This window comes from Paramisgurnus dabryanus, chromosome 18 (assembly GCF_030506205.2).
Source record: "Paramisgurnus dabryanus chromosome 18, PD_genome_1.1, whole genome shotgun sequence".
Classification (NCBI taxonomy): Eukaryota; Metazoa; Chordata; class Actinopteri; order Cypriniformes; family Cobitidae; genus Paramisgurnus; species Paramisgurnus dabryanus.
In genome coordinates this window covers 34,714,278-34,732,021 of record NC_133354.1, presented here as the reverse complement: position 1 = coordinate 34,732,021, position 17,744 = coordinate 34,714,278, and the positions used below count along the sequence as shown (strand labels likewise).

General features: G+C 36.3%; 1 pseudogene; it reads right to left on the bottom strand.

Moving 5' to 3' along the window:
- Positions 1 to 6,141: 6,141 nt before the first annotated feature.
- On the bottom strand, positions 6,142 to 6,260 carry LOC135751199 (5S ribosomal RNA; annotated as a pseudogene).
- Between the last annotated feature and the right edge of the window lie 11,484 nt (positions 6,261 to 17,744).

Genomic DNA, 17,744 nt, shown 5'->3' with positions numbered 1-17,744 from the left:
ATATGTAATCCGATTTATTAGAATATATATAAATCTGTTCAATTTAAAAACTATTAGATTTAATCAGTTAAAATGTATGAATATGAATTAAATAAATCTAGCCGTGAAACAAACCGGATAAATTCTATGAGATTGATTTACATACAAGTGTCAGGAAACTGACTTTAGCAGAAGCGGAAATGACGTCTATTCACACTCCAGTCAGGAGGTGGCGCCAAAATCAAAACCAGACGCTACAGCACATGGACTTCGCCATTTTGCATTGGACTGGATCGTCATCTCACTAGTTTACGATCGCCAAATTGTAGGTGAGTAAAGTTAACAAGTTTGATGTGATTATCTAAAATATAATTGTCTGTTGTTTAATTACATGTGTGACGCGTTGCATGTTTCAGAGTAAAATACACCTCACTACACAGATGGTCTGTTGGAATGTAAGTTACACTGCAGTGTCTGTTGCTTTTATTGGTTATTTTTTGTGGTTTAATGTTTGAAACCTAAGAAATAAATAAAGTCATAGGCTACTGGAGACTTATCAGAATAAAATAATCTTATAATCTCTGTAACTTTATTAACAAAAGAATGTTATAATTATACTATGTTGTTGAGTGCATTGTGTGTCTAACTAAAACTTTTTTTTTTTTTACAGATACAGCATCATTTCATCGTCTATATGGTGGGACAACCTGCTAGACAGGGTATGTACTGTAAGTTATGCTACAAAGATATTGATTTCTGATGCAAAGCTGGATTTTCATCATTGCAGTGTCACATGATCATTTAGAAATCATTTTAATATGATGATTTATTGTCAATATTGGAAACAGGTGTTTTTTTTTCCAATAAATGCAGTCATGATAAGCATAAGAGACTTTATTACAAACATTTCACCGGTAGTGTACACACATGCTGGGACACAATATTTCTGAAACAGAAAAATACATACTCTTCGTCTCACAAAATCTTTATCTGTCTCTATAAAAACTATTATCTACATAAAATATTGTTAAAGAAAATCATTAAATATTGTGTTTTTTGTCTTGTTCTAGTTGAAGACATCTGTATCTACCTCAAAGAAGGCATGGAGAGACACATTAAAGAATATGTGGTAAGTGTATGTCAACCTACTCTATTTTTATATCTATCTATTTATATGTATGTGTATGGGTATGTGTGTGTATATAAATATCTTATGGATAACTAGATGGTTAAACAAGGTGATTATCTGTTTTCAGGTCTTTTGATGGTTTTGTGACTAATGTTCTATTATTTTACACATTTTAATCAGTCTACATATTTTAAATATCAGAGTTTGTAAAACAATTTGCCTGCACATTTTTGAAAATTTCACTTTGACTGCTATTGGGACTGATTTTTTGTTGTTCTTCTCCAGAATTGTGAAATTGGTGAGTTGGGAATTGCACAGACAGTGGAAGTTTTGGAAAACCTACTTGGTGTCACACATGGGTGTGAAATTACTTTTTGGACTCATTTATGCACTTAAACTGAACTACCAGAAGAACCTCAGGTGCACCTTTGACCTTTCAAAAAATCCTAATGGAACTGGACTTGATACAACCAAGCAATCACTAAAAGATGCTTCAGTGAATACCTGACAGACACGCTGATGCATCCGCCTCAAAGTGGGTACATTTTTGTACATTTACAAGTGAACTTTTTAACATTAAAGGAATATTGCACTTTCATTAAACAAAAATACTGATAATTAACTGTCTGTCATCCAAGATGCTTGTCTTTTTTGTTCAGTCGGGAAGAAATTATGTTTTTTGAGAAAAACATTCCAGGATTTTTCTTAATTTAATAGACCTTATTGGACCTCAACAGTTATGTTTCAAAGCAGCTTTAAAGGGCTCTAAACGATCCCAACCGAGGCATAAGGGTTTAATCAATCCAAAAGATTATCATTTTTGGCAAGAAAACTTTTAAAACACAACAACTTGTCTTGCATTATCCATGTGACACACAGTGCGACATTGTGTACTACGTAATAAATGTTTACACATCACAAATGTGAAACGCACATTTGTTGACCATTTTAAATAATAAACGGACCCAAAGACATTAATTAGTATCATTTCACATTCAACAACATCTGAACGCTCCTCTTTCTCCTCGCTTGTAAACACTGGAACGGTAGTTTCAGTTATGTCATGCTAGTGTGTCACACAGCTAGTGCAAAACGTTGTGATTTAAAAGTCCTCTTTTATTTTTATTTTTGAAAATGACAATCGTTTAGCTAGATAAGACCCTTATGCCTTATTTGGGATAATTTAGAGCCCTTTTAAATCTGCATTGAAACCGTAAACTTGAGGTCGAATAAAGTCTTAAATTGAGAAAAATCCTGGAATCTTTAACTCAAACTTTATTTCTTCTTGACTGAACAAAGAAAAACATAAACATATGGGGTTAGAAAATTATCGGGATTTTTGTTTTATTAAATTGGAATATTGCTTTAACAATTTTAAAAGTTAAAAGGTTTTGAAAAATGTAATTGATGTATATCTAACATGTAATTAAAGATGCATGAAAATTGTTAATGGCACACAGCCACTCAAAACACTAAGCCATGTGCCATTTTTTTTTTCTTACCACCCAATCATTCTAAATTATTATTATTACATCATGTCACAGATTTCTGAAAATGTTAAAGTAATGTTGTTGTCACTGATTTATGTCTACCTCGAGTTTTACAGGGTTTTTTGTATTTCTGCAGCCTGTTTGCTCAAAATGTTTGCACTTATTTGTGGAATGAGGTTGATTGTGGCTGAAATGTCTGAAACACACTTATTTATTTATTTTTGCACACAATACGAGGTGTATAAGCCATGGCTGTCATGCTAGTTGTTAGCTGCTCTTTTTTGCTGCCTTATGAGTAATGCCTTGAAGTATTAAATAAATTGATTGAATGCAAAACCAAGTGGTCTGGCTGCTCTTCTTTTTTGTGTTTTTTTGTTATAGCATATTGTGATTTAGGGTAAATGGAGGAGGAATATATAAATGTATAAATGGTTTATTAGTAAGATACTTAAATGTAATGCATTTTAAGTGAATTGGGTTTATTAATAAAGAATACATAATCCATTTTTTTAATGCATTTAAAACACATTGGATTAAGTAAAACTATTACATAAATTTTTATGGTTTCATTTACATATATCTAAAAAATATCTATCATATAAAGTTTATTTGTTTTTTTTAGATTAGAAGTATGTAATCCAAATGGATGGAAATGTTACATGTAATCAAAATACATAAATCTTATGAATTAGGCCTAAATATTTTTTTGAGTGTATGTGGTACACAAACGGTTAACAGCTTTCATTCTCTGCAATGCTCGCCTCCGTAACTCACATCGCTATTATGATTGGCTTTGCATTTCTTTAGTCCCGCCTCTCTACTCACATTGCTAATATGATTGGATTAGCATTTCTTGAGTCCCGCCGCTTTAAATCACATCACTTTATGGACTTGTCTTTACTCGCTACGTGTGATAGGATGGTTTCACTTTGTACAACGCGCCAAAGTTCACTCAACAAGACGCGCGTGATTATTCGGGCTACAGGTAAGTGAGGAAGAAAGTATTATTATACCCACTGTAACTGTTTCATGCACAAAATACGGAACAAGTTGTGTCACATAATGATTCAAGGACAGTGTTTTCAACAATACACGACAATCCCATGTTAACCTGAGGAGTTGCAAACTTGTGTCAACCTTTTATAAATGGGGTAGCAAGGTTATTTAGGGGGTCCCTAATCCATGAAAGAAAATAACACCAACATGGTAAAAACAGGAAACAGCATGATATACATACCAACTTCAACATTGGGATTTTTTTGGCAAAGTTACATTAAGAATTAAATATTAATTGCATATTCTTCATTGTTATAAAGTAAATATGGATTCATATATATTACAATGTGATTTTCTTTTTTTTGACAAAGACTTAAACAGTTACTGTTTATTAGGCTCTAGGACATAACGAATTGTTATTGTTTATTATAGTACATTAAATTTGGGATGGCACCGGGGGTGGCGAGTCAGATGTCACTGAGTAAAGTGCATACTGAGTTGTCTGTTGTTTATGTCAAGTAAACGGTGATAAACAGTTTTTGGAATGCGGCCATTTTATTTATGTCCCCACCAATGCCAGAATCAAACCTACGCCCTTGCCAGGCGGTCTCCCATCCAAGTAATAACCAGGCCCGACCCTGCTTGGCTTCCAAGATCAGACGAGAGCGGGCGTGCTCAGGGTGGTGTGGCTGTAAGCGAGTGCTGTCTCGATTCGAGAGACACTTCAAGACTAATGTGGCAACGCCATGCCATCAGCCAGTGTTGTAAAAAGTACTATAAAGCAATACTTGAGTAAAAGTACAAGTATTGTACTAGAAAAAGACTTTGGTAGAAGTGAAAGTTATCTTTTAAAATATTACTCAAGTAAAAGTCTTAAAGTATCTGATATATACTGTACTTAAGTATCAAAAGTAATTTTCTGATATTTAATGTACTTAAGTATTTGAAGTAAAAGTAAAAAGTTTTTTTTAAGCAACCGGTTAGAACTTTGATTGTGAACTTTATTGTGGCTTTCTTATAGTAAAGCATATTCAGGGTTCCCATTATCTTCTTAATCTCAATCATTAAATAAAAATCTGTTTTTTCCAGGAATTTTCCGGCACAATTCTCCTAAGTTCAAAGAGCAAACAGCATATTTTTAGAGATGACATCAAATAAAAAAAGCAGAAATTTCACTTTTGTATGAACTTCAGGTAAAAATGAAAAATAAATAGTAATTATTTCTTTCAAAACATGAGCAAATTTTTGAAAAAAGTGGAGTGTCCCCTTAAGTTAGCTGCTCTACTAAGAAAAAACCGCCAACTCATTGTGTGGCAATGAAAGCACTGTGACTTTGATCAACAATGCAAGCGTACATTCACAATGCATGACATTTGCACAACATTATCCTAAAACCACTGAGTTTTGAGTTAATTAACATAAAAGGAAATCTCAAATTTGACAAAACGTATGATGCTTTCTAAGATGTGAATACAGTCCTTAACACTTTTTTTCAAACGTGCCACTGATTAACATAGCAGTTTTTAAAAAATATTTCTCAATCTAACATTAGCCTAGCGGAGGGAATATTCGTCTGGCAGTTATGCTATAATGTTACCATAAACAGTGTGTTTCAGTTGAGAGTTCTCTGTGAATTAAATAAATCCATGGGAAAATCAGCGCTGTAACATTGTTGACGTTAATTAAACATGTGCGCCTCACCATCACATTAGACAGATAATTATCTGATACGGCTTGATAACTAATGTTGAATCACATTGACATTGTGGCTTTACTTATTTTTACGTACCTTGATGTGATTCTTCAGGTTGGACGGGGAGTTTTTAAATGACAAAATGTAAGTGATTTCCGGTAGGCATTAGAGGCACTTTATTCGGTAATCGGGGATCTTTAATTCCAATGTACAAAAACATTTCTTACAAATACGGCCACGGGTGTATAACGTTAGCTTTCGCACCCTGTTCATCGTCGGGGTGGTCGATTACGATAACGGGAGGTCCTCCAGTAGGTGCTTTCATTGCGGTTTCAGTTGTGCTTCATCCTCCTTTGGCAACACTACGTTAAAATAGAGTGTGCGTGAAATAGACGCTGCGTCCCAAACCGCATACTTCCATACTATATAGTAGGCGAAAAGCACTACTTCTCGTACTCTTTGCCTACTATATAGGATGGAATGAGGCGGTTTGGGACGCAGCGAGTGTGCGCAGCATGCGTAATGCAATCTAGAAGCACTGATTCGCCAAAACCTCCCTTATTGAGGTCGCACACATTTCTTCTGATTTTATTTTGAAGTAACGAGTAACGAATATGCTAAGTGGAAATGTATAGGAGTAAAAGTATACATTTTATCTAGAAAATGTAGTGGAGTAAAAGTGAAAGTTGATATAAATTTAAATAGCGAAGTAAAGTACAGATACGTGAAATTTCTACTTAAGTACAGTAACGAAGTATTTTTACTTCGTTACATTACAACACTGCCATCAGCCTATGCTTACAGAAAGGATGCATTTACAAAAAATTACATAAATAAATAAATAATTAATTAAAAGCTTACAGCACCTGGTATACCCAGGTGGTCTCCCCTCCAAGTACTAACCGGGCCCGACCCTGCTTGGCTTACAAGATCAGACGAGAGCGGGCGTGCTCAGGGTGGTGTGGCCGTAAGCGAATGCTGACTCGATTCGAGAGACACTTCAAGTCCAATGTGGCAACGCCATGACATCGGTGAATGCTTACAAGAAGGAAGCATTCATGGCAAAAAATGACATGAATAATTAAATAATTATTTAAATGCTTACAGCACCTGGAATTCCCAGTCGGTCTCCCATCCAAGTACTGTTGGACTTTAAGGCGTCCATTGCATGTTCATAATTTAGAGGAAAGGCACAAGATACAAATATCTAAGTTCAAATATTTATTGATCAGATATGAAAAAGTTTAACAGCGCGCTGGGTCCTCTCAAGTAGCGAACAACCAGCTCAGGAAGTAACATGCATAGTTATAAAATATGTGACGTTGATCTTTCTTCAGAAAATCTCCACCCACAAAGGCCGTTCCCCTCGTCCATCTGACTCCATCACCACACCCAGTTTCTATCTGTTAGGGAAGGAATGACACACACACACACGAAGAACAAACACAGGAGATTCTGTTTCTTCAAGGTTGAGCTGCCCTGCCCCCATTAGGTTATTCTATATGCAACCTTCATTTCATTGGTTAATACAAATTTATCAAAGACAACATCTTATATTTATTACATCAACTATTCAGTGATTAATACTGATTAAGTAAGAAATACATTGCATATTTTATCCTGTGAATATTAAAGCATTAGTTAATAACATCTTTGCCTGTTTACTTTTCTCCCTCAGGCCCCTCTCTTATCTTAACAATTTCCAGACATACATTCCTCAGCATATGCTGTTTCTCCCCCAACCGAAACCACACAGACTCTCAACTTTACACACAGACAGTCTCTCACATATCTCAGCACAGAAAGCATAATGGCACATATCAATTATAACATGACATACTGATTAATAAAACAACATAAAAATCCCACAATTCCCTCTCTTGACCTCTGAAAGAGGTCACACATTTTCTTCTCCATCCTCCTCGAGGTTCTGTACAACTTCATTCTTGTGGACTCAAATCCACACAGGAAACGTAAGCTATAATATTATACGAAACTTTAAAAAAAATCAACAGTAATGTAAAATGCAACAATTATAGAAAACTTAAAACTCTTAAGCATTAAAATGTTAATCAGGTTATAATGAATATATGGATATTCAGGTCTCTAAACCCTTCTGTCAGGATTTCCAGCACTTTGTGGAAATCCAATTTATCCAGGCCACACCCCAGTCGGGGAGTGGATACACTTGTTATGTTTTCTTTCTCACACCACTCTCTCATACATCTGAGGCTGTAGGTAAAATTCTCATATGTTGGTAAATCAGTACAATTTTGTTTTGTTATTAAATGAAAAATCAATCTGCCGTCGTCCTCATGAGTAACTGCACATTCACCTGTGTGTTTGTTCTGTCTTACAACCTTTTGTGTACCGTACTTCGCTTTGAACTGTACGGCTATACCTGCTCCGTAGGCACAATCTGCACTCACACAGTGTGCTAGGGGTTCTGTTGCTGGGCTGGAAAAAATGTCACCTTTTTTATGCACAATTTTACAGAGTGTTTGTTGACTTTGTTGTTGGTGTTGTGCGAGTGTTACCACTGATGTTTCACTTCCTGTTTGTTCTCTCTGTATTCCAGCTGATTCACTTTCACTTTCAACACTATCCCTCTCTTGGACCTGAGTCCTCAGGTCCACACCTGTGTCTGTTAGAAACCCAATCATCATTTTTAACAGCTGGGTCGTTCTCACAATTTCGTTGTGTGGTAGCCTGGCAAGAACATTTTTTAATCAGAGCAGTTAGTTTGTAGAAATAAACATCATTAGTTAGTGGCAGGATTGGATCCTACACCAAGGCGTTCCGTGGGCCTGGAAACTGTCGACCTGTAAGCAATTCAAAGGTTGTGAAACCAGAAATCCTGTTAACAGAAGAGCGAATAGACATTAATACAATTGGCAATGCGTCAAGCCATGTTATTTTTGTCTGTGCACAGAGTTTGTCAAGTCAAGTTTTAATGTCAAAGTCAGGTTCATTATTTCAGCTTTGCTCTAACATTGGGGTGACAAGCAGCCCCGAAACTATATTTCAATTCCAGTGCTTGTTTGTCAATTTTGTCAGATCTAACTTTGTCTTGGGAAACCATGGTTGGGGATATAAGTGGTTTATTAGGCAGTTGACAACAGCCACTTCATTAGGTACCTTCACAGCCTGTAGTATGTGTCAGGCTTTGCTAGCATTTACTGTAGGCCGGGCTTTCCTGGTTTCAAACCCACCTATCTGCCATATGGCAGTTCCATATATACTGCACCAATCACATCTGCAGAGTCACTATAAACAATCACCCTCTCTTCACCAGTGTAGTGCAAGGCTTTGATAACAGCTGTCATTTCAGCTCTCTGTGCTGACCGTTTACCTTTCAATCTACCACTCAGTCGTGTTACAAAATCACCCTCAACTTGCTCAACCACAGCAAAGCCTGCCTTTAGCGAACCATCTGATGCTCTAAAACAACAACCATCTGTAAACAGTATGATTACCGTTTGGGGAGTTGTCAGTGGTACCGCGAACAAACCATCTCTCAATATGTTTGCTTTTTCAGTCAATGGTATAACAATTATAATTAATTACAATAATAATAATTTTTATATCAGTCAATGGTATGCAACCATGTGGCTCACCCTCAGTGATGAGATCTGCCATGTGAACACCTTCATGCACATATATGATGTCTGGGCTGGCAATTTCCTTAAATACAAAGTTTGTTACAACAATCAGTTATTTTTCTATTCTCACAGCTTTTCTTGTTTACCTTTTATAGTGTTCTATGGTGTTCTTTTTTTTCTTTTTCAATCTATTTCTTCTATCTATTTTAATTTCCTTTCTTCCATAGCTGTTCTATGCCATCTATATTTGCTTTTTAGCTTAATACCATCATTGGAGTTCTAACTTCCGCTGTAGATACCAAATTCAATTATGCATTTCTTCCTGTCAGATTAATAGGAGTCTGATTTGATTTCAGAACAGGTAGTCACACCTAACAACAAAGTTCTTGATCAGCTTTTAAATTTGTCCAGCTGATTTTCTCATAAAGATTGTCTGTGTCCCTACAGTAACAAGGTCTTTACTAAACATTGAACGGCTGTTTACTCTTTCCCCTTTTTCACTCAAAGGCTCGTATGAAGATGAAAAAGTTCAGTGTCTAGTGAAGTATTGTCCAGTTTCTCTTGCCTCCAAGAACATTATTGTCTTTGTGAGTCTCTTTCTGGATTCCACTCAGTCTTTTTGGTGTTTCATCCTTGGAATTGTCTCTGACCATATGCAGTGCCCCCTTCACTGCTTGAGTTAAATTATAGTCCCATTCAAATAGAATGTGTTCTCAGTCCAGTTTATGAGTTACTCCTCTCTTTGCAACTCCAACACTTTGATGTCACACACAGTTTTTCATTGTCTGTTTCTTGCCAGCTTTTTAGTCACTTTCTTGAATGTCAAAGGATGAGAGCTTTCAGCCTTTCAAGGTTTAACTTAACCCATTGCAAAATATTGCCTTTCAATTTAAAATAAAATTTATCTTGTGACCACCTTCCATCATCAGATGAAGACTCCTCTTCATTTTGTTAAATCTTTTTGTCCTTTATACAATTTATCTGTGTCATTCACCTTTTAACAATTTTCTGTCCTTTATTAACTGTTCATCTTTATTTCCACATTTAATAACTTGGTCTCTACTCTTTTCTGTAATTTGTTGTTTTTCTTTCAAAGCTTAGCCTCTGTCTTTCTGCTAAATTTTGCTTAATCCCATCTATGGTTTTAACAGACTCAATATATCACAGACACACTACATTTTCACACAAATAAAATCTACATCTACATTCAATTCACCGCTATTGATTTGAAAAACAGGCTGTTGCATTGGGGCTTTGGCTTTCTCATAAGGAGGAGGTGCGGGCAAATAGGGGTAGATCGATTTCACTGGGGGTGGAGCTGGAGGAGGAGCCGTAGGTGTCACACTTGAATCTGGCTGACTGTTTCCTTGTTTAACTTCCTGTTGCTTTGCAGCTGCACCACTGTAAACTTCCCCTTTTCTATTTGATTTAATAGCCTGCATGGCAGCAGCAACCAGAGCCAATCTTGTCCAAATTCTCAACTCTTTCTCTGAGTCTTTTACAGTTGGTCCCTTTCCAAACTATTAGCCTTGTTTCCATGGCACATACACCGGTGAACACACATATGCATCACACTCTTTCTGAAATTCAACCATTCTTTATACAACTGTAAATACAATTTCTCTATATATATATAATGTCAAAATGAAATATACCCAAATACAACTGCAGAATCAAGTACACCATGGAATTTCCTGGGCCTTTAACCCAAAGGTTTCCACACCCTTAATTTAATACTGTACTCAATTAGATGATTTCTAGGACTTTCACCTAAAGGTTTCTCAACCCATAAATTTAATACTGTACTCAATTAGATGATTCCTAGGACTTTCACCTAAAGGTTTCTCAACCCATAAATTTAATACTGTACTCAATTAGATTATTCCTAGGACTTTCACCTAAAGGTTTCTCAACCCTTAAATTTAATACTGTACTCAATTAGATGGTTCCTGGGCCCTCCACCCATTGGTTTCTCAACCCCCTACGGGCTTCAACCCGAGTTGGTATTTTATAACGCATAATGCGTTAAAGGAATCCTCAACCTTCTATTTAACAACAAAATTCAATGATTTCAAAAACGTTTTCACTCTGATCAATTTACAAAAATGTAAATCTGTAATTCAGTTCGGATCTCCTTATCAACACAAGTAATTTGGTATATCCAAATAGCAGAATTCGATAAAACAGGCTTCTGCTTACCTTGTTTTAGTAGAGCGCTCTTTTTGTGTTGAAATGGAGCCCTCCCTTACTCTGGTTTCTTCAATGTGAAACCCTCCTTCCTCTCACTCTCTCCTTTCCCTCCACAAAACGTCGGCGGTCACCAATTGTTGGACTTTAAGGCGTCCATTGCATGTTCATAATTTAGAGGAAAGGCACAAGATACAAATATCTAAGTTCAAATATTTATTGATCAGATATGAAAAAGTTTAACAGAAACAGTGTGTGTGTGTGTGTGTGTGCTGAAAACGCGCTGGGTCCTCTCAAGTAGCGAACAACCAGCTCAGGAAGTAACATGCATATTTATAAAATATGTGACGTCGATCTTTCTTCAGAAAATCTCCACCCACAAAGGCCGTTCCCCTCGTCCATCTGACTCCATCACCACACCCAGTTTCTATCTGTTAGGGAAGGAATGACACACACACACACACACACACACACACACACACACACACACGAAGAACAAACACAGGAGATTCTGTTTCTTCAAGGTTGAGCTGCCCTGCCCCCATTAGGTTATTCTATATGCAACCTTCATTTCATTGGTTAATACAAATTTATCAAAGACAACATCTTATATTTAAACTGTTAAACTATTCAGTGATTAATACTGATTAAGTAAGAAATACATTGCATATTTTATCCTGTGAATATTAAAGCATTAGTTAATAACATCTTTGCCTGTTTACTTTTCTCCCTCAGGCCCCTCTCTTATCTTAACAATTTCCAGACGTACATTCCTCAGCATATGCTGTTTCTCCCCCAACCGAAACCACACAGACTCTCAACTTTACACACAGACAGTCTCTCACATATCTCAGCACAGAAAGCATAATGGCACATATCAATTATAACATGACATACTGATTAATAAAACAACATAAAAATCCCACAGTACTAACCGGGCCCGACCCTGCTTGGCTTCCGAGATCAGACGAGAGCGGGCGTGCTCAGGGTGGTGTGGCCGTAAGCGAGTGCCAATTCAATTCGAGAGACACTTCAAGACTAATGTGGCAACGCCATGACATCAGTAAATGCTTACAAAAAGGACGCATTCATGGGAAAAAATGACATAAATAAATAATTAATTAATTAAATGCTTACAGCACCTGGTATTCCCAGGCGGTCTCCCATCCAAGTACTAACCAGGCCCGACCCTGCTTGGCTTCCGAGATCAGACGAGAGCAGGCGTGCTTTTTTATTTTTTATTGAACATTTCAATTCAATTTACAATACACATTATTAAATCCCAAATTTACATACATACAATAAAAACAACATAAAAAAATCACCTCAATGGATGTCTGGCAAAGTCCAATCTAAGTCCTCAAGAATACAGCAAACCTCGGAAGTAAAAACCTTATAAAACAGATTCTCATTTTCTTCACTTTTAAAATGCACATACAGTTTTTCAAGATACATTTCAGATTTTCTCTTAAAGATATTCCATACCTCCATCACCGTTTTTTCCTTTTTTGCTACAATCCTCCTTTCCCATATTGCCTTTTTCATCAACATTATCCACAGATTAATAAAAGCACTGTTTTTACTTTTCTTTGTCCATCCAAACATTACAATTTGTGACCCGTCACGGAAACCAGGGGCACAAGTCGGCAGCACAAGTTTCGAGAAAATGAGAAACAAAGTTTTTTTTTCAAAATTTGTGATTTTCGTTTTATTGCAGAATCTGTTAGTTGAGATCACGAAGAAGCCTCTCCATGTTTGAGATAGCAGTTTTTATATATTTAAAAGCGTACATTTTGCGGTTAAAATAGGCTTGTTTTTCCGGAGATTCTAGCGTGCAGCGGGGGGCGTCATTGTCTGTGTGTATATTTACATACTGTATAAGCTTTTGTTTTCGCCTCCGCCCCCAAAGGGAACAGCGTGACTACTAAATAAGGATAGTTCGCCCAAAAATGAAAATAATGTAATTAATGACTCACCCTTATGTCGTTCTAAACTCGGAAGACCTCCGTTCATCTTCGGAACACAGTTTAAGATGTTTTATCGTTAGATTTAGTCCGAGAGCTTTCTATCCCCTTCATTGAAAATCTATGTATGGTTTCCATGTCCAGAAAGGTAATAAAACATCATCAAAGTAGTCCATGTGACATCAGTGGGTCAGTAAGATTGTGTTGATGCATCAAAAATACAGTTTGGTCCAAAAATAGCAGAATTACGACTTTATTCAGCATTGTCCTCTCTTCCGGCTCGAGCATGAAGTCACGTGACTGTAGTGCCCTGTTCCTCAGACATGTTTGCTAAGTTTTTTTTTTTTTTTACTTATAGCGTGCGTCTCCCCAGACTGTAAAGCTCGGGCGCACAAAACAAAAGAAAAATACATGAAGCTGGGGCGGAACAAATAACAGTCAGCCGCATCGTACGTCAGCCGCGTCACTGACTTTATGCGGCGCCGCAGTGGGATGACGTCAAAGTACCGCGAGAGCTCTTCAAGAAATCTTACGCAGTAGTTTAATTTCGACTCGCTCTCGCGGTACTTTGACGTCATCTCTATGTCAGTTCTTGCAGCGCAGCATGAGTCCAGACATAAAGACGTTACACAGATATCGTTGTATTCTTCATATAATTGGCTACATGTTTTGTCTATCAATATTTTCCATGAAGTCATTGGCTGATGGAGAAACGAGCGAGCCATTGGTAACATCTCTAAAGGATGTCACGTTTTCGACGGCGCTGTTTGGAATATCTATTATACTACTTCCCTATTTTAAATACAAACTTTGAAGGCGGGTTCATGTGTTTAACGGAGTGTAAGCTCATATACCCTTACATGTTACGATTTAAATAGTCTTCAGATTATATATTATATTGTATTACCAGACATTCATGCGAAATCTGATGTAAACAATCTATATTTCACGGATTATACGCATTTGTGGACAAATATGGTCATTGGATAATCTGAAACAGACTGGATTCAACTTGTGATCCCCACAAAGGTAAAAGAGTCATGTTTATTTTTGCGGGTTGTCATTTGGTCATAAAATAGTACATATGATGCTAGAACATCTCAAAAAGGGTTTGACAGGGGGTATGGCTTAGCTAAATGAGATGTAAATGTGCCCTATTGTCTCCCCCAGCTGAAAAGAAGAGTCCCTTTCGTCTCGATTTTCTCGGTTTGAGTATTTCTGAGTTCCTATATTCAAATGGCCACAACTTCTCCAAATCTTATCAGATTTCCATGTGTTACACATCGTTGGAAAGCTTAGAAACTGCACTTTCAGAATCTGGGAATAACTCAAAATGCCCAGATCCGACTTGTGTCCCTACTTTCCGTGACTGGTCACATTTGATTCCAGTCCAATTCATTTTCATTCCATCGCTCTTCAAGAGCTTTGACCACATCCTTACATTTGCTTAAAAAACTTTCCAACTCTTTGCAGTATAAAAACAAATGTAAAATCCCTTCTTCCTTTTCATTACACACTTTGCACATTGCACTAGGTTCCATTCTTATCTTGTTTAAAATCAAATCAGTAAACACCACTTTGTGTCTTATCATGTACTCTTCTGATTCTAGACTTGTTGCTACACATTTTCCTTTCATATTTTTCCACATTTCTTCAGGTTTTAAATTTACAAATTTTTGTGTCCAGAAATCAGTCACAATTGGCTCTTTAAAAACAGTCTCTAAAAACACAATAAAACATCTTAATTGTACATTCCTTAAAGTCACACACTTTGTCATCCAAATTTACTCTTATTTCTTTCTCCTCCCTTTCATTTTCTCTATTTTCCACTTTTTCCAGCCATTCTTCAGGTATTGCTTGTTTAATCATTTCATATGCATTTAAAATCCCTTTTTGCTGTATTCTTCCTTTGCCTTATCCATTGTGTCAAAAATACATTGTACGGGTAAAAATCCTTCTTTCACTTCATATAAAATGTCTCTGACTCTTGTTATTCCCACCTCCATCCACTTCTTATAATAAAACACTTTGTCCTGCTTTAAAATGTTGTGATTTAAAAAAAGAGGTTGATTTAAAATGTTTTCTCTCCCCCTGGGGTTAAAATCAACTTTTGGTAAAAAGTTCCCCCATGCACTTAAAAGCTCTCTATAAAATCCAGGCAGTTTTTCCATCATCCACAGTTTTGTCTTCATCCATAAAATGTCATCCCCCATGTTAAAATTCCCACATCTGTTTAAAAAATATTTCATTGTTTTTTTCCACTCAGCATTATTCTCTTCTTGCAGGTATTTTTTGATCACTTTCACTCTCAGACTATTTTTTCTCTGCTCTATGTCCATTAATCCCAGCCCACCCCTCTCTATATCTCCTAAAATCGTATTATGTGCTATTCTGGGGGGTTTCCCATTCCATAAGAAGTTTAAAAAATATTCCTTCAACCTCTTTTCTGTCCACATAGGCATTTCAGTTAAATATAAAACGTACCATAATTTAGAAACCATTAAAACATTTAAAACCAACACTTTTCCTTTTAAACTTAAATTCCTTAGTTTCCAAAAATTCAGTTTTCTCTCAATGTCAATAATCAGATTATTCCATACATCATCTCTTGTTTTCTTCTCATCTTTACCCATTAGAATTCCTAAAATTTTCATTTCTTCCACTTCTTTGAATTTAAAGCAATCTTCCAGACTAGCAGCATTACCAAATTTCATGTAAACAGTTTTGTCCTCGTTCACTTTACTTCCTGAACCCTTACAAAATTAACAACATTCATAACTTCTTTGACACTTTCCTTCCCCTTTACAATTATTGTGGTATCGTCAGCATACTGAAACACTTTACTTTTCTCACTTTCAATCCCCATTATCTTCTTGTTTTCTTTAATTGCTAGTCCTAATGGTTCAGATAGTAAAGAATATAGTAAGGCAGAGAGTGGACAACCCTGCCTCACTGATCTTGTAACATTAAAAGCATTCGATAAAAAAACATTACATTTAACTTTAGCCAGAGCACCCTTATATAAAATCTTGATCCATTCTCTCCAAAACCAAAACTCTTTAAAACATCAAATAAAAACACATGTTCCACCCTATCAAATGCCTTTTCAAAATCCAGACTAAACACATATCCTTCTTGTTTTTCTTTTGTCATATACCAAATAGTGTCCCTTATACTCATCGTCACATCCGCAATATCTCTTCCCTTAACAGCATAAGCCTGGTTTGTAGTTATTATTTTTGGCATTATTTCTTTCAATCTGTTAGCTAAAACCTTTGCAATTATTTTTAAGTCTGTGTTCAACATTGATATGGGTCTATAATTCTTTAAATCTGTCTTTTCACCTTTCTTTTTGTAAATGAGTTTCATTAATCCAATCCGCATTCTTTCATAAATTTCTTCCCTTTCAAAGATTTCTTTAAAAACATCTTTTAAAGAGCACCTATTATGGGATACACGTTTTTAAACATCCTTTTGTGTGTAAGTGTGCATTAGTACATGCTAACGATATTCAAAAAGTACATACCTCAAAGAAAACGATGACGCGAGTTATCGTCTCTAACGTTCGAGGACTACAAAAAACACTCGGATTGTAGGCAACAGTTTACTTCCTGGGATTAGTGACGTAGATAAGACCAACATTATCATAGTTCAGCCCTCTCTGCTTTGCTTGGGTACGCCCTCAAAGACGGGGGTGGAGAGCGCTGAGTTAGAAGAGAGATAAAATGGCGAAGGTTGGGAGTCCCTGCTTTGACCCTGTTTGCAAGCTCTTGTTTCATTGTTTAAGCGATTAAATCTCTCGAGTAGACGCTGTCTCTTTAGAAGCAAGGGCAAAATATCACTTTATGGACTTACACAGAGGACATCATGTTTAATACGGTTCCGGAAAAATCCAGTCAGTAGTTGTTCACGGAGTTTTCACAATAACTGCTTCTCATGAACCGAAGCTGGACGTCTCCTCCTGAAAGTTGGATTACTGTGCACTTCTGGATCACAGGCTGTAAGTATTCACGTTTATTATTTGCCTTTTACTGTACGTTACGTAACCGGTAACCGGAGCTTAACATTATGTGCGTAGAGCTAAGCTTGCAAGCTAATTGTTTTGTGTTGTAATACTGTATTTCATAAACAACGTACCATATTTACACACGTGTATGTTGAATTATGCAGACTATCGTTTTTTTATTGATGTTGGTTTAGACATGTTTACAAACTTGCTAAGTTGCTAAGCTAAATACAAATACAAATGCCAGCTAAACTGTTACCAGTAAAATTTGTTCTCATGATCAAACTCAAGAAACTCTAAGTACAGATGATTTGTTTAAAGTTATATGTATTTTACTGTTGTATTTACTTGAAGCTTTCTTAGATTTTGAAACGAAGTAAACACGTAATGTGTGTTGCTAATGTTGGGCCATGTAATATGTAATACATTAACGTTTTAATGAATAGTCTAACGAGTTATAGTCGTTGTACTCTATTGTTATAATATGTATTTTTGACTGAATACATGTTTGTTTTATTTGTCTATATCCTAGATTCGCAGCTGGACACATCCTTCTACACTGTATGCAAACATGCAACATCATAACACACAGTACAAGGAGTCAGACTGGCATATGAGGAGCAAAGGTGTGTAACACATATGATGTATTTAGCTAGTGAAACCACTACCAGTCTTAGATGTATAACTGATGATGATAA